Raw genomic sequence first — 24,714 nt, 5'->3', positions numbered from 1 at the left:
GGAAATAAAAACTATTGGAGTCACTGTTGCAACGTTTCTACACACTTGGCCTCCACTAAATTTAATCAGAACCGTCACATAAGCTCTTATATATGTATGCACAGTCATAACCGCTGTAGATGGTTTTTGCTTTACTGCCGTATGACTTATGTCAGACCTTATTTTTAAAAAGTGGATGAAAAATATGAACTCAAAAGGAGTTCTTCTAATAAGTAAACATGCCGTGTTTAACCTACTAAGACCTGAGGATTCTGATCCAAACAGGTTTTTAGACACCTGAATAAGGGCTGGAGAAAAAAAAAAAAGTTTCTCTTGCAACATAAACCTCATTTACAGATCTGTCAGGAGAAAGAAAAATACACGTTTAAAGAGAAACTGATTATTTTTAGGTATCGAAAAGCCAATGTTTAGACTAAAACTCTCAGGTCTGTAGAGGTTAATTGTCTTGCTCTGTTTTGTGACATTCAGATAACAAGCATGGTTCATGTAAAAGATTGTTTTTGTTTTTGCTTGAAATGAAAAAAAAAAAAGACTAAAAAGATGAATGACGTTCCCGTATGGAAAGTGCCAAAGGCAAAACTCCGCCATGCGCATGCAAAACCAGAAGCAAATAGTCTCATAATTTAAGGAATAATCTCTAATGTATGAGAACTGCGCATGAAGGTGTTTATAATTGGTTCAGAAGGTCAAAGTAAAGCAGCTAAGATAAAACTGTTGGCTCTTACGAGCAGAAGATGAACTCACCAGCAACTTTCTGATGATCCCTGAACACAAATAGAGAAACAGGCCAATCGCACGACAGCAACTCGATGGCATCTGGACCTGCTGTGGGAAAATTACTGAAGTATTTAAAAAAACTGGAGATGCGTTGGGATTTTCCACGCATCTCTCGAGTTTTGATGCGAATTTTTGTCACAAAAAAAAGGGGGAAACTGTGCAACGAGCTGCAGTTGTGTGGTAGAAAATGCCTTGCTGATGGTCACAGGACAGGCCGACATGTTTGAGATAAAGAAAAAAAGCAAAAGTGCAACCACAGCATGCAGAATAGCACCTTTTTACGCACGACACGTGAAAGTTTGAAGCAGATGGGTTCCAGCAGCAGAAGACCAGACCAGGCGCCACGCCTGTCGGTCAGGACCGGGAAACTCTGACCTATCGTTAGCATAGGGTCAGCAAAATCAGACAAGTTGGAAAAATATGGCCTGGTCCGGTGAGAACTGATTTCAGAGGCGACATTTAGATCCTAGGGTAAGAAATTGGTTTAAAGAACATGAAAATGCCTCAACCTAGCAGAGTGTATTCATCTACTGATGGCTTCTTCTAGCAGGAAAACGCACCATGTGACACGTTTCAGATCATTTAAAATTGCTTTCTTAAAGAACAGGCAGCCGTTGGATTAAGGTGGTTCTATAGACGAAAGGTGGTCCAACACGGTAAGGGTAAGACGTACCTAATAAAGTGGCTGGTCAGTGAACGTCAGTGGTGTCCAAATCTTTGCCATGAGGGCCAAAAATCATCAAGTTGGAAGCTCTTAGGTGGCACAAAATAATATTTTATCTGAGCGAAATATTTAAAAATGTATCTCAATGATAAACTAAACCTACAGGATTTTGTTGAAATGAACAAAACATATTATATCCTGAAGAGCCAAACCTATCAAGTTTATAATACAGACAGAGTTTCTTCACTTTTTGGTTTGTTTTGTACTTTGGGCTAGTCCGAGCTCAAGAACTGGATCTGTCTTATTGTATTAATCAACAGACGCAAGCTTCCATGGCGGCTTTTCAGTTAATGGAGTTAATTACTACGAAATTAGGATGAATGCAGAAACCTGGTTAATAAAGGATAAATAACTCTTCAGTTTTCGTGTTAAAGAAGATTGTGTCTGAGAAAAGGTCCAACAGAAGATAAAACAAAAGATCCCCATCTGCATCATCCGCCTGTGCATGTCTGCCGGATTTGCTCCTTTCCAGAATTGTGTTTCAAGTCGGCACAAAATCTCTCTCCGGATTGACTGTCTGACTGAAGACGGACTGAAACTGCAATACCGCCATCATCCAGAAGGCTTAAAACCATCAGACTATCTCTAAATAAATCCACTGCAGCATTCAGATAACAACGGTACCGTTGGTCCGCAGTGTCTGGCCAAGAAGCATTAATTGACTGCAGAGGTTTGACCCACTGACGTAACCTTGAACCCTTCGCCATCATCTTCATCACAACCCTGACCTTCCACCTCTCTACTAAGCACCACTTTCTCTACTTCAGATTGCCTGCAATCCTCATCGGTACCGTGGAAAAAGTGGCAAAAGTGGCAAAAGTGGCAAAAGTCAGAGTATATGACTGCAGTTGTTATAGCGCCGTGAGTTTGAGTGCAGCGGCGGCGTTTCTTCTGTAGCTTTGTTCCAGTGTTTTAGGTTCAAAGAGAGCGATACCCCCGGCAGAAACTGTTGTATTACCGGCCATCCTTTCCCTCAGTCATCAGCGTGCAGGAAATAGGAAATGATGCATAAGTATCTAGGATTTACTGTCACACACAATACCGCTGTCATCCCACTGAGGTGCATCATGATGATGTACGCCTCCAATCCTCCATTTGGACTGAATGTCTTTATAACTCTGCATTAACCCAAATCCCCGGCTAGCACTGGGAGGTGTCAGCGGGGGCTTAAAGGTGGGGGCATTTTCTCACTCACACCTGCCTATTATGCTTGCTACTCATCGTAATGGCGCTCTCAAGCACCACGAGTGTCTCCACGAAGATCATTTTCTTGACAAAAAGCTCAACTCGGGAAGCTCTTCCGCAATATTTTCAGATCACCTGTGCCGTACATAAGCGCGCTTGGTTGGAAAAATGATGCAAGCGAGAAAAAATCTACAGAATGGGTTTCATTATTATCCATTTCGTCTCACTCAACGCCGCAGAAGCCGTTGGTAGGTGGCGCAGTTTGAAGAGCATAACAATAACCAGGCTGTTTTAAATTGCGATGGAGAAGTGCCAGAACAGTAAGAAAAATGGCAAAATGCAGCTCGCCATCCCCTTAATTCGCGCTCCACATTTTCTCAAATGAGATAAAAGCATGGGACGACCCTGAAGATGTAACAATGGCCATTAACACAAAGCAAATAACTCATTAATCGGGGCAGACCATTTGGAATGAGCCAATTGAGCACATGCTGCTTAGCCAATCCCACACATTCCTGTATGCAATTGATTTCATTTGACCATTATCATCCGAGGTTGTGACCAAAATTAGATGCAGCCTGGCTAATTATCTGACAGTCGGCAGCTAATTATCTGGCTGTGAGACACAGAGACGAGGGAGGCAGGGAGAAACCTCCTACCGCCACCTTGCACGGCAGCCAGGCCCTGCGATGGAGACCGCAGCGAGCGCGGGGATCAGGCTGAGTGATTCCACTTAAGATCTGAGGCAGGTTCCCTGAGAGAAACGGAGCGAAATGAAGATGAATGTAATCCCCAGCGAGACTCCAGAAAACCCTGTCCACAGAATCCGCCAAGGGGGGGGCAGAGAGGGAGAAAAACACAAGCCGTGATGCTCGGCCTGATTTTTATCTGATGGAAATTATTTCCATCATTCACCTAACGGCAGGGGGTGGGGGGGGGGGGCTCTGCAGTGAGAGCCGGCAGACCAGAACCAACACTGTGCAGTTATTCATCCAAACAAATGAGTGGAATATCCCGCATAACAGCAAATTAGCACCGGCGCTGCTACCCAGGGATTAATCGCTGTTTGGTCCTTTGTTTGGCAGAGATTCATGAGAGGATGCCAGCAGTGATGTCAGAGAGCGAGGAAGAGCGAGGAAGAGGGAGGGAAGGGGGGGTGGCTGTAGCGCTGGAGGACAACGCTCCAGGTCACAGGTCAGATAGATGGACTCGCCTCTGATGCACTAATTACCCAAGAGGCTAAGCTCAGCCGGCCGCTCGCACACAGGGATGAGCTCCATTGAACAAATGACACAAGCGTACATCAGGACCTGATAAACGTCCTAATATTTAGAAACGTTTCCAGATTCAAACTAAAAAAAAAAACCTCACGTCTACGTCCAATCACACTTCAACAAATTTACTACGCTTTTATTACGTAAAACGTGGATTTATTCATAATTTTATCAATAACCCACAACGTGCATCAGTTCAGCCAGTTTTACTTCTGTTCAGGGTCGATTGGAGACGGCGCCCATCACCACCATTTAAGGGCCTAAACAGACAAGACAGATAAGATAACACACCTGTTGTTTATCACACACCTGGCAGACTCAGACTTAAAGTTCTAATTTTTTTTTTTTGGGGTGGGGGCTCTATTTTTATTAATTTATTTACATTTTTCTCAAAAATCAGTAGAAAAACGTCCAGCGTCTCATCACTGGTATTTCTGACGATTCCTCTTTTGCTTTGAGCCAAGTCTAATCTAATGGATTCCAGTCCGAACTGTTAAAAACTAAATCTGTCATTGGGACGAATACTTTTTAAATTTAACTGAATATACAGATTTGATGCATTAAATGCTAAAAGTAGTGACATCATCCAGAGAAGACGGCTCACCCGCTACTACCATCTAATGTAGAACAGATTACTAGATCAATGTGTGCTTCTGTGCTTTTTTGTCTCTCTTGTTGTGTCTCTGCTCTGTCTTCTGTAACCCCAGTCGGTCGAGGCAGATGACCGTTCATACTGAGCCCGGTTCTGCTGGAGGTTTTCCTTCCCGTTAAAGGGGAGTTTTTCTTCCCACTGTCGCTTCATGCTTGCTCAGTATGAGGGATTGCAGCAAAGCCATGTACAATGCAGATGACTCTCCCTGTGGCTCTACGGTTCCCCAGGAGTGAATGCTGTTTGTCGGGACTTTGATGCAATCAACTGGTTTCCTTATATAGGAAATTTTTGACCAATCTGTATAATCTGACCCAATCTGTATAATATGATTGAACTTGACTTTGTAAAGTGCCTTGAGATGACATGTTTCATGATTTGGCGCTATATAAATAAAATTGAATTGAACTGAATTGTTTTCCCCCATGCCAGTCAGAGCATGGATAGTATTTGTTTCTGTATGATTCTACAATACTCCAGACAATCCGGGACATTTAAAGTCAGAACAAACACCTGCTTGATATTTGTTAGGATTTTTGAGCTCTAAGGTTTTCATTTTTGCACAAAATAAAAAAAGACACGGCTTCACCTCCAACCCCTGCTGTCAGTATCTGACAAAAAACAGATCTGTTGTGGGAAACAGAGTAGCGTTTTATTCTGAAAGTACATGAACTTCCTATAAAATGGCTGCTTTTAAAACTTTTAAATTAATAACCTAAAAAATTATCCCTGGATTTAAATTTAAATTCATCTTTCGTTAGAAAAAAAACTATATAGGTGGCATTTAAAAGAAATGTTTTACACATTTATTAAAGTTTTTTTTTTTTGCAAAAAGAAATCCAAAATACTACTTCCAGATTAAAACGAATAGATAGAAGAAAACTGCACCATTTCAGTAAAAATCAAACCATCGCACATAAACCTAAGTGCATTTTTCCCCCTCTGTCTTTCGCTTGGGAAAACATGTTTTTTTCTTTTCTGATGATGCACAAATCCATTTTCAACTTGTTTATGCATCACTTTTGCTTGGATCTGTTGATAATTGCATCAGAACTTCAACAAGCAAGGGCTAAGATATGAAATGGATGAGAGGAAATCTGGATTTTGATGACATTTGGAATCTTTCAGCCAGAATCGGAGCATCGGAATGGAAAGCACAACTTTTGGGCACTGTGAAAGTAAAAAAAAAAAAAAAAAAAAAGGAAAATCTAATCCATTCCCGACTAAAAGCCGGCTGTTGTGCTACAAACTGCCAACGCTGCTTTCTGATAAGGATGACCATAAACAGTTCTCGGGCCTGGATAAAACCTCACCAAACCAGACTAACCATAAAGAATGGCTCTGAGATTTTATGTTATCTCTAAATAATAATTTGCAACATTTTTGATGGCACTGATAAACAAAGTTCTGCTGATGGGGGAGCATTGAGCTTAAAAGTGCTTAGCTCCATAGAGCTGTAATGCATCAATGAATATTTAATGTCCTGCTGCACACTTTACATTTTATTTCTGCTATCTTACATAAATTTCACCCGAGCTCTCACCGAGGATTGGTCCTCGTGTCGTTTTTTTCCACGCTGCTGTTTTCACCAATGTAACCGTTTGTGTGTTTCTTCTGTTTGTTGTAGTCAACAGGAAAACGCCACGGGGTCTCTGAGGCCGCTGAACGAGTCCAACGCCATCCTCTCCCCCCCCTTAACCTTCATCCATGACCCCGGAAGTGCGTTGACACGAACCCCCCCAGCGGGCGCCGGATGCCGACGGGCCGGTCCGCCTGGCTCTTGGTAAACAATCTGTGTGTTTGTGTGAGCGATGGGCGCATCGTTTGTTTTGCTAATGGGTGTTTTTCTCCTTCACACTCCGCGGGGAGCGCCATCTAATGAGCCGCCCACCCGCGCTCTCCCTCCCGCCGCCCCTCCGCCCTGACCGTGTGGCTTTAACCCCGGTTCAGAAGAGGATGGATCACAGGGTCCGGGGCTCCAAACACACGGAGCGAAAGGGACACATGTTTATCTGAACCCGACTACAAACGGAAACCAGACGAAAAAAAAAAGTGCTTTTCAGCATGTGTTACATGTTGTTAAATATTGATAACCCTTTACCCGTGTGGATATGGCACGTAGCTCTTCCCAGGCTGACGCAGGACATCTTGGCAAACACGTGTGGACATTTGCGAGCCGACAGGAACGCGGTAGTTGAGCTGTACCGCTCCCTAATGCACCACAGAGGGTGTTAAATATACATGTGAACCTATGAAGCCGGGCCATCGGCTTCTTGGTAACATCACACGGGGGACGTCAAGCAAAGCTAGTGATGATCAAGGAAGCAGTGTTCAAAGCTTCAGAGCATGTGTACCACATGCATGCTTGTTTATTTGGTTTTGCATGTTAGCTCCCATCGTCTGGATCCGTTTTAACTGACGGCTCAAGAAAGTCGTGCTCTAAAGGAATCTCTTTGTCAGTCCTGTTTCGCTTCTGAAGCCGTTCTTTCTGGAAGCTGTCGTGCAATAAATAATGTTTTCATTCTAAAACACAAACTGCTTTGTTTTTAATATTGAATGCTTCCATTGAAACTGTGCTGTTTGTGGACCAGATGCTGCAGAGCAGCAGAACAGACAGGAGAAATAAACTATGGGAAGATTAGATCAGGAATGTTAAGCATACTGTTCAGGCTTTACTCTAAAGTCAGTTAAACTAACACATAGGTTACCCTCTATAAAACCAAAAAACACAATTAGTTATTCAATTAGTTTTGCATAGGAACACTGCAATCTGAAATGATCAGGGCAGACTGAAACGGCCAGATTAGATTTTTTAGCAGCAACTATACATCCTATTTTTAATGCATTTTCTACCACAACCACCAAGAATGCTGGACAAGCAGAGAATTGTTTCTAGTATCGTGTTTCCTGAAGCTAACAAATCACCCTGAATCTTTCCTCTGGTGTGTTCATCCTCTCTGTTTACTCTCACCTCTCAGTGTCAGCCCTTACTCTGACATCAGTACCCACATGTTCACTTTTACACAGACCTTTTTAGACATTTTCAGATTCTTTAAAAAAATTATTTTTTGCAAAATGGTCTATCGTTAATAGTTTTTTTTTACATCCTACCAGTTTTTCTTTCAGTAATTGTACAGTGGATTAGCACGAGGTGAATCTCTGCAGAGCAAAAATGGAAATAGCAACCGTTTTCATTCAGACTTGAGTTAATTTTGGTTTTCGGTTCAACAGTTTGGGGGTGTCATGATTTATGAAGGACCCGAATGCAGCGCTACGGTGAATGAAAGAGATCTTTAATGACAAAAATAAATGAGGACCCAAAGCATGGGCATAGTAACAGCAAGTGACGGGCACGGATTGTAAAGAAGAATGAGGCAGAATATTGAAAAACCAGCAGAGAAAACCAGTGAGTATATATACAGAGGAGAAGAGTGGAGAAGGTCATCTGATGCAGGTGAGAGTAATCAGGGGAAAGAGGGAAACAGCTGAGAGGGAATGCTGAAAGTTAAGGAAGGGATCAACCTGAAAAGTGCTGATCAGAGAAACAAAGAAACCCAGAAAATACGACTAATCTTGAAGGAAATTAACTAATAAGGCAACCCACAGCTGGAAATAAGGAGCCCTGAACATGGCGAAAACAAAAGAGCAAAACACGGAAATAAAACCTAAAAGAAAAACCCAAATGTCTCAAGATTGTGAGAGTTGTTGGTTTGTCATCCAACGGCAAGTATCTGAGACCTGAGAAGGCCAACCACAGCAGGGCAGCAAAGGTTTTCTCTTTCTGGCTGTATATAATGTCGATTTTCTTTTCTTTTGTTTGTTTCCTCAGGCATCCATTTTCACAGGTGGCAGTTCTGGACTGCAGGCGGGTTGGTTCAGGACCCGGACTCTTTTACTATGGAGCCGTGATTCTGTAATACCTGCAGAATCAGGTTTGTCCTCCTCAAACAAGCTTAGCCTTTCCAAAAAAAAAAAAAATGGTTCTGAAATTTCCCCCGAGGTTGTGTTGTTAGTTCAACAACAGAATTAAGTCTGTTGATACGCACTACTCTTCCTGGCTAGATCTCATAATCATGACATTGGACTATTTCTGTTTTCTCTCACTGCACTAACTCTTTATATCAAAATAAAAACCCAATTTCTCATCATTTTACTTTGCAATTTCACAACTCTGAAGGAAAGCAACACACATTTACACATCCAGATAAATAAATCTGTGGAAATACTGCAAAGAATAAAGCCTGAACGGTTGAAAACGTCTGGCATGGCTTCATAGGTCGGCGCAGGGCAACAGCAGTCACAACATTTACAGTCAAATGTGTCAGCCTCCAAGTCATTTCCTTTCTGTTTTAATTGGCTGAGACAAAGCAGCTCAGAAACCGACATTTCATAAAAACCTTTCCTTTATGCCTAATGTGTTTATGACCTGATGCCAATTTCTCTAATTAATTGGTACCTTTTTATAAAAACCTTCTTGTGTGTTTTCAACTGTTTATCAGCCGGTTTTCTTCTTTTTAAACAGTATAAAGAGCTGCTGCTGGCAACTACATCAAAAACAGCTTAAGCCAATAAAATCTCTCAGTTTTCCCAGTTTTCAACATTCACCATTTGTAATATTTTCTAAAATTTCTAAATTAATGCAGTGTTTAAACCATTTTATAAACTATTCCACCTTATTATATTTTTCCATATAGACCAAACCTTTTATATTTCTTAAATAATAGAAAAGCTTGGGGAAAAAAAACAATAAATGGTCCTTATAGATTAGAGGCCTGATAGATTATTACATCACTAGTTAATAAGAGCAACGTTTGACTTCTCAGACATTTGAAGACATACCTAATAAACATCTGCAATATGTGGACCGCATCAAATCATGATAGGAAATATTAGTGGAGCTAGCAGAGAGATGAGGGTTCAAAAAGGGTCAGTTTTTATTAAATTTAAGTAAGAATACCGCTGTCTTTCACTCAAAGGCAAAACACAGAAAGGTACTTGATTTGTCATATTGATACTTAAAGTGGATTAAAGGTTCCAGTTTCTAAGCAAACCAGCATCTTTACCTTTTCCTTTTCTTGCCTAGTCTGCATGTAAAATTAATTCCAATATTAAATTCTGAGTAAACAAACAAAAAAAAAATACTGTTTTCACACATATATAATAAAAACAGGAACCATTGGGTTACTGAATAGGAACAGATCCAATGAATAGAATAAAATATGTGAAACACTTAAAACCTCACGACAGAGCACATCAATAAGTTTGGGTTGAGACATTTTCGCTGCAGCATGGCTGAATGACGCCATGTGATAATAAAGTGTAACTCACCCCCAAATAAACTATTTTTTGTCAATAACCTCATTATTATTTTGACAAATTAGAGCATATTTGTTGAAATCCTGCCTTTGTGTCTAAAAGCTGTTAGTGTGGCGCCAATCCTAAGGATAAACGGGTTTCTTTGCATTGCATTTTGAATCCGTATTGCTATTGGTTCAAAAGTTTTGGTGACATCATCGGGAGAAACTGACATCATTAGCTCTGCCACTGTGGAATATAAAAGCAGCTCCGTCTTTGGCCTCTCTGAGCACTTTTCAGACCCCTCTAGAAACTTTTTTCTGGTGGTTCATACTTAATTTCAATGTTTCTGGAAAAGATACAAACAAGAATTAAGGCATAAAGAATTATAGCGGGAATTATGAGATTATTTTAAATCTTTCATGAACAAATAACCTAAAATCTGTCCTTACACAAAGTAGTTTGGATGACATATTTAGGTAGAAAAGACTTTTGTCAATCTAAAATAAGCATCATCAGAAACTGTTTTTTTTTTTTTTAACTATAGATGCCTGCATTTACACACAAATTAGCATTTTGAAATTTTAAAAGCAGTACATTAGCACCTCTCTCTCCAGAAAAGTGGGAGTTGGTAGATTTAAAACGTTTGTGTCATGAATTTTCCATGATCGGTTTGAACAGTCTAGATGTGTTCAGATTAGGTGTTAGCTTAACTTCGACCTGCAGTCAGCTTCATTCCTGTTTTTGAATCAACTGAAACAAGTTTTTTGTTTGATCAAAATTATATTTCATAACAACTTTCAGTTTGACTCCAACGTAGCCATCAGCGTTTTATCAAGTGGCTTTTATTATGAATCTGAGCTAATGTTAGCTTGATTCCTCCATGAGACCTCCTTCCTGATTCTCCAAAACTGAGAAATCTCTAACTGCTGTCTACAGGAAGAAAGATAATAACTGCATAAAAAGAGTCAAAGCTACCCCTTTAATCCCAACAACCTCTACAGGCCAAATATTGCCATGAAATAAGATTATTGTAACCATGTTTCATGTATGATGGCATATGGATGCCGCCATCCCTACCCAAGGCATAGGTTTTGATGTGCATGCTGTGCTATAGTCAGATTAGTGTGACATCATATAAAATGCATTTAGATTTGCTAACCATCTGGAGGCGAGCTGAAACAGGTGTTCCTCCAGAGTGGAGGTGCTCCCTCACCCCAAATCTCTGCATCAACAAGAAAACACATTAATACTGAACAGCACTTAACGAGTGAAACAATCCAGAAATATCCTAGGAGAAAATAATCCATCCATCGCCTATTCTTACTCCAATTTAAGGGCAGAATGGTTTAGGATTTATTTCTCTCCCCAATTCAGATACATAAAATGTCTCTTTCCTTTAATTTTAAGGTTAATCTTCAATAAAAATGTAAACAAATATGGAATTAATATGTTAATGATGAGTCATTTAGCTCAAATCCAGTTATTTCTGCCGAGTAGAGACTGTTTTGGCCAGGACGCTTTTGTAAAAGAGATTTTTTTAATCTCAATAAGACTTGCCCTGGTTAAATAAAGGTTAGATAAATTAAAAAAAATCATCCTGACCGTACTCAGAACGCTACTAAAGTCATCATGGTTGAGGTGGCTCAGACAGATGAGGGCAAAACCCTGTGGTTAAAGGAGAATAACAAACAAATTTCCAGGGAGTTCTCAGGTTATATGAGCGCTCTGTAAAACACTGGTACAGAAGAAGGTAGGAGCCCCCCCCCCCCCCCCTTTTATACCATATGCTCCTGTTCCACACAGGCGCTCGCCTGAATGGGATATGAGGTCCAGAGACACCGCCTGTCCAGGCTGAGCAGGTGTGCTGCTGAGACCTTCAATCACACAGATATATACTGCTGTTTACACTCTGCAGAGCCATAATGGAGCAACTCTTAATATAGCAACTGCCCAGATTGGCCATCTCGAGCTGCGATGCCGCATACTTACACTGTTAAGCATTTTTTCAGTCAGTAAAATTAAAGTTTTATGACCACGAGAGAACATCACGGGAGAAATAGAAGGTGGCTGTCAGTTCAGCTGATTTCATCTGCATTGGTAAGCAAAAAGTTTCATCCTATGACTGCAAGTCCTGACAGCGGTAATGTATGTCGGATGAATGAATGAATGCATTTGGTCCAGCACTTTGGTTCTGCTGAATCTCTCTTCATCTAATGTTCTTTAGATAGATTTAAAGGGAAAATACTATAAAACCTTTCACTTTATCTGTGCTTGGCAGCATATATTTCTATATCCAAGGTCAGTGAAAGCTCTGGAAAAAAAGGTACAACTACTGTACTTTGCCTTGGAACCCATAGAATTCATATACGTAGACGCGTCATAGGGTGCAGGTTCGCACGTCAATGTCACCGCCATATTGTATGTGGCAGAAAAAAGTCAAGTTCTGTTGTAGTGAACGTGGATCAGAGAAGATGCATCATTCCTGTGCTGCATGGAAATGTATTTCACTACTTGTGTCTGCCTTCTATAAACTAAGGCTGCACCATGTTGCAAAACTGGACACACTAAAGCTGCAGAGTTGCAACACTAGAAAAAAGCTGTTCAAGACCATTATATATATATATGTGTGTGTGTGTATATATTTGTGTGTGTATATGTGTATGTTTTATGAATATAAGGATCAATTTGTTAAATCTAAACATTGTGGTCTTCATTATTTCATAAAACCGTGTCACATGTGAAACTTTAGGAACAGACTTTTTGGGGGAGTATTAAAGAGGTAAAATTAATAATATGAGGAAAAAAAAGAAAAAAAAACATAAAAATTATAATGTTATGAGAAAAACATCATATTATGAGAATTAAGAGGGAACATTTCCAGAATGTTCACAGTTTGCAGAATTATTTCACTCCTGGAGTAATAGGGCCAGGTTAGATTATTTTAATTATTTTTATTCTTTACGAGAATAAATTCAGGAGAATGAAGCTAGAGGGATACGAAAATAAACTTGTAATATTGCAAAAATAAAAATATTACGAATACAAAGTATATTCTGAGATTAAAGTCCCTCGGATACTGTTTAAGTGACTGAGTAACTGCAGATTTGCCACTTTTAAGATGGCGGACGCTCTGACGCATCGCAACATAGGCAGAACCCGCCCAATGACGCGTCTACGTATATTATGTCTATGTTGGAACCCATTCGGTGAACGCTTCTAGCCGAGACAAGAGGAAATCCAGCTGTATCTCCTCCCATATTCCTCTCTGCATTCACTATAGGGTGACAGCAGGAAGTCACCTAGCAAGTTTTTGCTAAAGAGGGTTGATATTTAGCTGCAGAAAGACAAGCTATGGCTGTTAAAACGATACAATGTGAACATCACTCTGCTGTGAGGTCTTTTAATGACCTGGGACAATGTAGCATGGGTGAATTTTGTCAGCAGAAAATGGCATAACGGTTTATCAGTTATGTTAATGGTGAGTTTTCCTCTCCACTGTCACTGCATGCATGCTCAGTATGAGGGATTGCTGCAAGTCAACGACTAGATGCAACCTGCTGGGTTTCTGTCTGGATGATCTGATTGAACTGACTTTGCAAAAGGCCCCGAGATGACACGTGTTGTGAATTGCCGCTTTATGCACAATCAAACAGAATTTAATCCATTCAAAATTCCTTGTCTTTGGTCCAGCATGAGCAATGATCCAATAACTCCAGCAGAGCACAACAAATATTTCTATGCAGCTGAACAAGAACATTTTCCGCCTACAGAATAAACTTTTCTCTCCTGGTCATTTAATTATCCATAAAGCAGCATTCTGGGATGAAATTTAACTTACAAGAAATGTTTCCATGAAACTTGCAGGGTATTCTGCTGATGAAGCAGTTTTGCTATTTACGTTTCAAGGAAATAACCTTTAATGTTTATTTATTCTACTGGTTAGAAAAAATTTAAATCTAAATTTCTGGCAAATGAAATGTTGTTGGGTCATATTTATTAAAACCCCAGCTGTCCTTTACATGCAAGTTTTATTCATTGTTGTTTCAGAATTTGTGACGTGGAAAAACATAATTATTTCAGACTTTTAGGGCACAGCAGAGGACTAGCACGCTAAAAGACACAAACTGAACCTGGAACGTCGTTTTTTCCACACATATAAAGGCTGCAGATGCAGAGTAACATCTTCCATCTATCCATCCATTGTCTGCTGCTCATCTGCGTTCGGGTCACACATGTATCGTGTCTAAGTGGGTAACCCAGACATCTCTCGCCCCTGAAAAACTCTCCAGCCGCTTGTGGGGGATAACCCAGCTTTCCCAGGCTAGAAGGATCTCCTCCCAGTGGGACATATCTGGGAAACCTCGAAAGGAAGGCACCGAGGAGGCATCCTGATCAAATGTCTGAATCACCTTAACTGACTCCTTTCTATGTGGAGGAGCAGCTCCTCCCAGATGAAACGGCTCCTTACCCCCATCTGAACCGGACCGCCCTGCCGAAGAAGCTAATTTCAGCCGCTGGTATCTAGGATAATGTTTCAATCATTTAATACCCTGTTATTTTAATATTAATACAGCCAAACATAAATATTCAACAGTTACATATCAGATATGCTCAGAGAAGTCCTGTCTGACAGCATTCAGAACCACGTCGGTTTATTAACCCAGACTGCAACAAGATAACCCGACTTTGTACGGAACAGCATGAGCAAATGTCCCGCAGCTTCTTGTGCGTCTAGTTTGTTCATAGTGGCCCCGGTCCGAATGTGCTCCTCCTGGGTTTGCCTTGTCCCTATAAACTTCACTGCAAAAACGGATATAAACACTGCAAAAATAGAACTAAAAGTAAGTGAAATTTTCTTGAAATCATTGTAATTTTCCTTGATTCGAGCAGGTTAATAAGACTATTTGCCAATGGAATAAGATTTTTGCACTTAAAATAAGAACAATTCATCTCCATCGTCTTATTTCATGTGCAAGATGTCTAATTATGTTATTTTAGAGATGAGTGTATCTGTCCTTGATCTGAGCAGGTAAATAAGATGATCTGCCAATCGAATTAGATTTTAGCTCCTAAAATAGGACCAACTCATCTCCATTGTCTTATTTTGAGTGCAGGATGTCTAATTAGGGGTCAAAATACTCATTCCATTGGCAGATAATATCATTTACCTGCTCAAAATCAAGGACAAAAACCCACATTTTAAGAACATTTTACTTATTTTAAGGTCTGTTTTTGCAGTGTAACCAAAAATGCTCCAGACATGTCTGTTAAAGAGTATTTACACAAGCTTTAATGTTCTAAAGCTATACACTGCAAAATGGGAACAAAAAGTAAGTAAAATCTTCTTGAGATTAATGTATTTGTCCTTGATATGAGCAGATAAATAAGATTATCTGCCAATGGAATAAGATTTTCTGACTTAAAATAGGAACAATTCATCAACATTATCTTATTTCAAGTGCAGTATATCTAATGATCTTATTTTAAGGGTCAAAATACTCAATCCATTGGCAAATAATCACATTTACCTGCTAAAATCCAGGACAAATACACTCATTTCAAGAAGATTTTACTTACTTTTTGTTGCCTTTTTGCAGTGTATCGCTGTCTCCTGAGCCTGCTGTGTCCTTCGGGGTCAATGGGAAAGTGCAGTAAATAGTATTTATCACTAGAAATATGTTGCTCTGTTCTAACGTATGACGTAATGTAATCTTTTATACACAAACATCTGGTAAAGATAATACTAAAGTTATGCTATTCTCAACCTGAGTATAACTTTTGTTTATTCTAATTTGTAGTATTTACTGCTTTACTTGAAGGGTCAGTAATTATTCCCATCCATACAGTAACACTGTTTTCAGTCCAGCAAGAATCATTCTGAGAAATCCTGAGCTCAGTCACATGTGGCTCAAAACTCTTCTTATTTTAGAGGAGACATCTTTTTCCGCTTAAATCTCCCCCGGGTGCAATGAAACAACTCCGTGTCCTCTAGAATAATTCAAAAAAAAACATCAGCCGAAATCTTTAAACGTCATGTAACTGTTCAGTGCAGCTTATTTTCTTCTGCTCAACCACAAATTTGCAATGACACACTGGTGAACACGATCTAAGACCCGGCGCCGGATTGAAACATCCGAGGCTCATGTCCAAATTAATGCATCCTGAAAAAGAACATATATGCATATTTTTCTGCCAGATGGCGTTTAAGAGATGAGGTTCATTGTGTTCATGCTACATTTCTTCTAAAGAAGCGCTGAGTAATCCTATTTTACGACATAACATATCACTGTCTTGAATTCTTTACTATTTTTCATTCTGCAGGTTTTCTGAATGTCCTTTTTTTTATCCATTTTCTTCCCAGTCTGTCTCTGACCATTACAGCAAATTGTGCAAAGTGTGCTTAGACTCTAGTCAAATATTGTGCTGAAAAAGACCAAAAAGGTTGGACGCTTTGGAAGGAAATGTAAGAAAATGAGAGCATTACCATCGTTCATATGACCTACTGTGATTTTAATACAAGTCCTGTTTCAGGCCAACATGCAAACTGCGAGTTTGACTCCTAAAGCTTCCCTCCTGTAGCGACAGGCAACCTTGAAAGCCATCAAATGTTCATGCGGCAGTAATGTTAAATTGGTATTAAAGCTTTTAATGTGTTTTTTTTTTTTAAAGAATAAATACAGGAAACACACAATTCACCTGATAAGAATTGAACCACACTCACTAAAGCACGTCCCATTTGCTTAATATCAATCTCACAACAAGATATTACAGCTCTAACTCACTTAGCACCAAGTTAAAATTCAGAGCTAAATTCAATGAAGCAATTTTATCAACCCCATTGACTTTTATGATAAAATTAACACATTATTAAGCAGTGAAGATTCATCCAACTGCAGCTCCACAAAGCCTGAGTGCACAGCACAGCTTTTCTGAAATACCTTTGGCCGAAGGCGCACATTTAACTTGAACCTGCAGGCGCGCACACACCCACACACACATCCATTAATGCATTCTTGCCTTATTTCTACAGAGGCTCCAGTATTAGTGAAACCCCAGTCTGCTGGCAGCCCTATCCATCATCGCACCACCGTTAGACAGACAACAGCGCACACCCTCACGCATCCCACAGTCTCACATTTGCATTTGCCCACCTTCTTAAATTCAGCAAAGGTAAGACTAATTCACATGCTCGGAGGCAACTCGATCTATCCATCAAAACTTTTTACACACGCTGCCCTCTAATAGAAGTTAACTTAAAGGTCATGAGTAGTGTGTTACTTTGGTAATGGAGCTACTTTATTCATTTGTGTTAGTCTGCAACAGCTTGCCATCATTTTCAGGATGCAGTATATTTGTGAGACCACTTAAAGCCACTGTTAGTTTGTGTTTTAACGGAAAACAGGAATGAACAAAGGAAACGGCTATTAAAAGGCAAATCCTAAAGGATCATCTTAATAATCTCAACCAGAAAAGGCCCAAATATTGTCTATAATCAGGCCTTTCTGTGTGCAAACGAGCAAATTAGTCTTGGTGATTTCTTTCATAGGTGGAAATCATGTGGGGACAGGGGGGTCTGGGCCCCCATTTTATCATTAGAGGAAGCTAGATTTTTTACAGTGTAAAAATGAAAATTGCAAAAAGTTAAATCTGTCATTTATCCGATGCATCTATACCATGTCCCCTGTGAAAGGATACATTACAGCTTGAGTTCTAAGCTCACTTCAGACCTATCTCCTCTAAAACATGTGAGCAGCTGCACTCAGGGAGGAGACGAGAAAGGCCTGCGATCGGCTTCACTCTCCCCTGGTTCGTCATGGTCAACGCTTGCGTATCTTCTTTGTGGGATTGTAAATGCTTCATTGGTTTAGATCAAAACCTGCTCTATTTACAATTTAAAAGTATTGTCTTTAAAGCTGGGGTCTGCGATTTTTCCCGAAGTTTCCCCAAGTCCCTTTTTGAATAACTGCGCAAGACCGTCTTACCTGCTCTTCCGCTCCTCAGGAGAATCACGTCTTAAAAATCTCCCAAATCCACTCTGGTTTTATTTCTTTCTACTGAGGCCTTCCTCCTCTTCTAATAAACATGAACGTGGTTCGCTTCTTGCAAATCTCAGCCTTGTTCAAAGTCTACAGTGAGAGCAGCGGAGCTACAACGAACAGCTAACACCGAAGCTAACGGCTAAGCTAACCGGATACATAAACACTAGAAGTGTGCAGCCAGCAAGTGGAAACTAGGAAGGAAAGAGCGCGCACACTGGCGTTAGGAGAGTGTGTCAGAATGATCGGCACGTGGGACAAACAATAGATAAGGTGATACCCCAGAACTAGAGGGACAGATGGGGGGTGAGAGCGGGAACAAAACTCTGACCAATCCCTGCTCTTCGGTGCAAACAGCAGAGATTGGTCAGGATTTTTACAGGCCTGCAGCTCCCACAGTAAATTATTTTTTAACCTCCTTTTTCTAAATACCTAATGTATTAACTACTTTCAGGATGTAAGTACGATTTATCCAGTATAACAAAAAATGTCTCTGAACAGGATTACCAACTTTAGCTTTAATCTGCAGAATGTATTCTGGCTTCTGGTTCGTCCCAACTGGACCAAGATGAACTAAATTGTAAATCTTTTTTTTATCAAGCACAAACCCAAATAGCCATGTTTTTATGATCAGTTTCAGGTTTCTTCACTTAAAGACAAATAAAGGCCTTTAATTAAAGGTGATCTAAAACACTTGAAACTTGAAAATACCATAGAAGAAAGGGCCAGATGCTGCGTGCTGTAATACATGTAACACAAAATCAAAACCTAAAAACGTCAACTTTGATTTCATGGGAGTATTAAGGGATTTATTTATAACAGTCACAAACAGTAGACTTATTTAAGTGTGACACGTGCATCTAATTATCTGTCATGGTTCTCAACAGTTCATTCCTCTAAAACAAGCATCACTGTGGGCGGAATAATTGAGTTTTCACAGATAATTACCATTTCATTTCTTTTACAGAAAGACTGTCGCCTGAGGTTAGATCTCAAACCTTTTGGGACGGAAGAATAGATTGACTGAATCTGACGGCATCCGCCATGACTTTTTAAAGCTGCCATGAGCTCCCTGCACAGAAGCCGTGCCGTTTTAGATCAAGGAGGCATGCAGGTTGAGGTTAACCCACCGCTGGGTACTAGTAGAGAGCTAAGACGGAGAGTAGGTGTGAAGCGGGTTGAGGGGCAAGCAGTTTTTAAATAATTTTGAAGGAAATGTTCACATGCCGACGTGTGAAAGATCCTTTCAACTGCTCTCTTATTCAGAGTCAAATTGCAAACAGAATTGAGTTTTTGTTTTTTGGTCAGATCCCCTTCTTGACACAACCTGGATTCAAACTCTCGGTTTTAAAAAGGCAGACTTTGCTCGCTTCTCTACAGAGGAACGTTCACATAATGTTGTCTAAGTTCATCTTTACGATGGGAAAGAAAGTGATTTGATGCCGAGATAAAAACCAAAATGAACCAGATTTTACTCATTAAACAGCATATGCATATAGAAAATCTGTATCCCAACTAAATAAAAAGGTGGGACACCCTGTGTCCTTACATCTAGATAACCCTTTTAAACTAACGACTGGGAGAGCCTTCTCGCAGCAGCCGATCAGCCTGGCTGATGAAGGGACGGACCTCCCCGCACTTTCAGGTTTAACAGGCTTAAGGGTTTTCTGGCACGCGGAGAACCTCTCAAGTCGCTCCTCAGCTTCTAAGTGAGATCAAGATCTCGGCTTTGACCAGGACCATGAATAACAGCGACGTTTCAAGACTTAAAGATGGCGAGCTGGTCAGCTACTGCTGCGGCAAAGCGTTCCCAGACCCTCACCCTACTTCCTTATCTGGGAATGTTGTATTTGGTTTATGTCAAAAATGTCCTTTTAATCATCTAAATAATTCAGATTTAAGAAAATTGTTCCCAACGTGCTGGTAATTGTCTAGTGGGCAAATCCAGTCTGACCTTCCTGATTTTCCTAGAGAACAAAGGTTTCCTTCTTGCACACCGTGAAAGTTAACTTTGTGCGAAGGTAAACTCATCTTCCTTCCTGGCCCAATGCTCCTGTGTTTAGGTGCATGTTTTTAAAACTTGTTTTCCGTTTTATTAATAAAAAGCATGGTATTGGTATTGCTGCAAGTTTGTGCACCAAACTTGCAGCAATACCAAGCGCTTCTGTGTTTCAGCTCTTTTCCTTTCTGTCCTCTGAACCTCCGGCAGATTTTCTGCTCATCCTGAACCTCAGAGATTCTTTTGGTTCTTTATCATACCGAGAGACATGCTGCACGGTAACTGACTTTACAAAATCAGGTTTCAATGTGAATTTGACTGTACAGTTTTACAGCTGAGTTGTCTGGAATAATGATAAAATAGCATTTAAACAAAGATGACACAAGCTGGTATTAGTGACATAACTAAAGGAAACTTTCATGCACTGCAAAAATGGAACTAAAATAAGTTAGATTTTCTTGAAATTAGAGTTTTTGTCCTCAATTTGAGCAGGTAAGACGATTTTAGAGTGGAATGACTATGTTGACCCCTAAAATAAGATTAATTAGATGATGGAGATGAGTTGTTCCTATTTTAAGTGCAAAAATCTCATTCCATTGGCAGATAAGATCATTTACCTGCTCAAATCAAGGGCAAACACACTAATTTCAAGAACATTTTGCTTACTTTTAGTTCCCTTTTTTTTGTAGTGTGTGTAAATATATAATCACACACTGCAAAAACGGATCTAAAAGTAAGTAAAATGTTCTTAAAGTTAGTGTTTTAATCCTTGATTTGAGCAGGTAAATAAGATTATCAGCCAACGGAATGAGTATTTTGACCCCTAAAATAAGATAATTAGACATCCTGCACTTAAAATAAGCAGATGGAGATGAATTGTTCCTATTTTAAGTGCAAAAATCTTATTCATCTTATTTACCTGCTCAAATCAAGGACAAATACACTCATTTAAAAAAATATTTTACTTATTTCTAGTTCCGTTTTTGCAGTGCAGGAAGGACGTGACGTTATGACCCTTACCAACCCAGCAGGTAAAATTTAGTCTCATTTCCTGTCAGTCAATGAGAATAATTGTCTGTATTATGCAGTTTATGGAGACCATGGATGAAGCTATGGTTGTTCAGGATGAAGGTATCAGAACAACGGGTACCAAAGATGACAACGGGTGAGAGCAATTTCTCAAAAATAATGAACAAAACAGACATTCTGCTGCGCAGCTAAACAAAGAATCCCACGATTGTGTAAATAAGCTGCAGACCCGACTAACATGTGATGCACAGTTTCCTCTGATGGCCTTTCACCTGACAGACTGCACACCGGCTACCTTCACACACCGTGGAGACCTTAGAACAAACAAGACGGCCTTTCACAGAAGCCCACAGGTCCGCCGTGTTTGCAGAGACGGAGGGGGAAGCCGGCATAGATCTCCTCCTGAGTATTACTCCCTGCAGGTAAGAGTTGGCTCCATCACGCCGCAGTTATTTGTTTTTCTCCTTTATTTGCTCTACAGAACACAGGTGGTAATTTGACATGTCATCACTGAGAAGAAAAGAAAAGCTATAATAAATGCAATAAAATGCACTTTAATATTCACAGAAACAAAAAAAAAAAAGTTTGAAACTAAGCTGAGATAAATGTATAAAAGTCATAAAAGCAAATGACTATAAAAGAAAAACGTATCTCTTGTGGGCATTATAAAGCATCAAAGAAAAGGCAAACATGTGCATACTATAGGCTGTGTCAATCACACAGCTTACTGAGCGCAGAAATAATTTCATTTCCATTCCTCGGGGAAACAGAAATCAAGTTGCTTGCTGACAGTGAGAACTGACTCAAGCTGTTCAATAACTGTGCAGGGGCTCGTGGAGCTGCAAGGTTTTCACCGTGACTTCTGTGGACTCAAAATGCCACCAGAGGCAGTCAAAATGACAATCAGATAAAGAAAGAGGAAAGTTCCTCTGAGCGGAGAAAGCCACAGTTACATTTAGATGTCCTCATCAGGGCCATGAAGCTGATGCGGCACCGCGAGGAGGCTGATTCTTTTATTGATTCTGTCCCCATCTTTGGTAATAAGAGGTCATTGCAGCGGTGATTTTGCACCGGGAGATGTGCAATCAGCCCGTGTTTGCCGGGATGTGGGTTTTTCTGAGATCTGCTGTTGATTTAGTTTCCCCTTTCTGTTGATGCGCTCGGATGTTATCGCCGCTGAGGTTAACTGCTAAATTTCCCTCCCGTTTACTCAGGTAAAAACACGAAACATCTGATGTTTAGTCAGAAATTCCCTTCAATTTTTTCATTGCTTTAAACACCAGAGCTTCTATCCCGTGTAAGTTCTTATCTTTAGAAACTCACAGTCAGTTTGAAAATGACGCTGCAAAAAGGGAAATACAAGTAACATTTTCTTTCAAATCAGTATTTTTCCTTGATTTGAGCAGCTAAATAAGACTACACTGCAAAAACAGAACTAGAAATAAGTAAAATGTTCTTAAAATGATTGTGTTTTTCCTTGGTTTGAGCAGGTAAATAAGACTATTTCCCAATGGAATAAGATTTTCGCACTTAAAATAGGAACAATTCATCTCCATCATCTTATTTCAAGTGCAGGATGTCTAATTATCTTATTTTAGGGGTCAAAATACTCATTCCATTGGCAGAATATCCATTTTACCCACTCAAATCAAGGATAAATACACTAACTTTAAGAACATTTTACTTATTTTTAGATCAATTTTTGCCGTGTATTTGCCAATGGAATGAGTATTTTTACCAGTAAAATGACATAATTAGATATCCTGCACTTCAAATAAGATTTGTTCCTATTTTAAGTGCAAAAATCTTATTCCATTGTCTTATTTTCCTGCTAAAATCAAGGAAAAATACACTCCTTTCACAAAAATTTTACTTACTTTTAGTTCCCTTTTTGCAGTGCAGAAATAAAATCAACTTCTTATGAGCTGTGCAAGCTAAAAAAAAGCTTTAGTTTATATAGTAGTTTTTATAATGGTAAAAAAACTGATTTTTTATTTTTTTCATTTGTATGACAACGTCTCTGCAGAAACCAGGAACTGCAGCTGAGCCCTTTTCCAAAACTCCAAGAAGAGATCCAGACCGTGTGTGAGCCAACGTGAGTCATCAATCCTCCTGTGGCTGAGCTGGAGTAAAATCCCTGCAGCAGACTCTCAAACATCTGGACAAAAGTCTGAAACAAGAGCTCCAGCGTGAACCAGGAGGAGCAGAGCAGCAACACAGCAGCTAATGCAGCTTCTGTGAAGATTTAAATCTATTCTCAAAATTAATTTAAAACAAAAATAATTTACGAAAAGTTAAATGAAACCAAAACAAACTGAATGAAGCCGCTCAACAAACTGAATGAAAATGGCGAAAAAAAAATAAAATAAATTATAAAAACAGAAGAAAATGCGAAGAATTAAATACGAATGAAATAAAAACGAAAAGGTACATCCTTTCAAATAAAATAACCTGATGTTTTCATCTCTGTGAGAAAAACAGGAGCCTGTAATATTCAAATAGTGCCTTTTATGTATGAATGCATGACAACGATGTAACTGCAGAATATATTTCCAGTGTCCGCAAATTGTATTGTAATATATATATATATATATATATATATATATATATATATATATATATATATATATATATATATATATATATATATATATCAGTGACGTGCGGTAGGGTTCATAGCTGGCGAGGCACTGACGTCATCAGAGTCAGATTTACAAATATATACATATTTGTAAATCAATATAGACTCATTGCAAAGTGCTGAAGGAGACTGATTGAGCTAAATCAATTAACCAAGAGACATGGAAAAAAAATTGATTCTTTGATGAAAAAAAATAAAACTAATTTATTTGTCATTTGATTGGTAACAGTTTATGAGTTATGACGGATTTTTGCATTTGTAACACATTCTAAAACTATAACCCACATTACGCACATTTTATTACAAAAACAAAACATGAATAATTATCGCTGTCTTACCTCTACTTATAAATGAAGTCCATGAGGCGCTCTTTCTGAACAAAAATATCGGTCATTTTCCGGTAAAAGTTCTCTTTATCTTCTTTAGATTTAAGTCTCTCAGTCTCAATGGAGCTCACTGCCAGGGAGGAAAGCCTTCCTTCATCAGTCCTGTTCCAGTTGGATGTTTAGTCTTTTTAGTGCTTTACTTGTTTAGCAAAACTCGCTAATAAAACATCCATAACTTGCTGTCACTCTACTGTTTTAGGATCAGGAGCGGTGCTCCTTGAGCGCCCCCTGCCTAGAGGCCAAGGAACTGCCGGCCTCACCTACAGCCAGTTCTTTGGCTTTTATGATCGCCCAGCAGCACGAAAACATGTTACCTGCACACAGTTTAATGACCAAAACTCAATAAGCTATCCACATAAATTAAATTGTGGAAAATCCGTTCATAACTGTTTGAACAATTGAATTTATGATCTAGAGACAGGAAGATGCATTCACAGAATGGAAGCCAGCGTAGTTAACATGGGATTGCACAATCCCAGAGGCGCCACCGAGGATTTACATGAAAAATAGCAAAAAGTTTGCGATTTTAAAGAGAATATGATAAAAATTAGGAAATTAGATAAAAAAATAAAATACTTATTACAAATGACTGAGTGAATCAAAATGTATATTATGTTATTATATATTTTCTTTCTTTCCATGATGACAAGTGAGGCCTGGTCTCAGTTGCCTCCGCTGACTGCATGTCACTGTCACTGATATATATATATATATAT

At 39.4% G+C, this 24,714-nt stretch overlaps 1 protein-coding gene across 6 annotated transcripts in view; it reads right to left on the bottom strand.

Moving 5' to 3' along the window:
- rbfox1 (RNA binding fox-1 homolog 1) overlaps nt 1–24,714 on the bottom strand; it is a 301,331-nt gene that overhangs the window by 194,146 nt on the left and 82,471 nt on the right. The window lies entirely within an intron of this gene.

Source organism: Fundulus heteroclitus, chromosome 16 (genome assembly GCF_011125445.2).
Source record: "Fundulus heteroclitus isolate FHET01 chromosome 16, MU-UCD_Fhet_4.1, whole genome shotgun sequence".
NCBI classification, from domain to species: domain Eukaryota; kingdom Metazoa; phylum Chordata; class Actinopteri; order Cyprinodontiformes; family Fundulidae; genus Fundulus; species Fundulus heteroclitus.
Note: the sequence above shows the minus strand (reverse complement) of the source record. Positions and strands in the feature narration are given on the sequence as shown.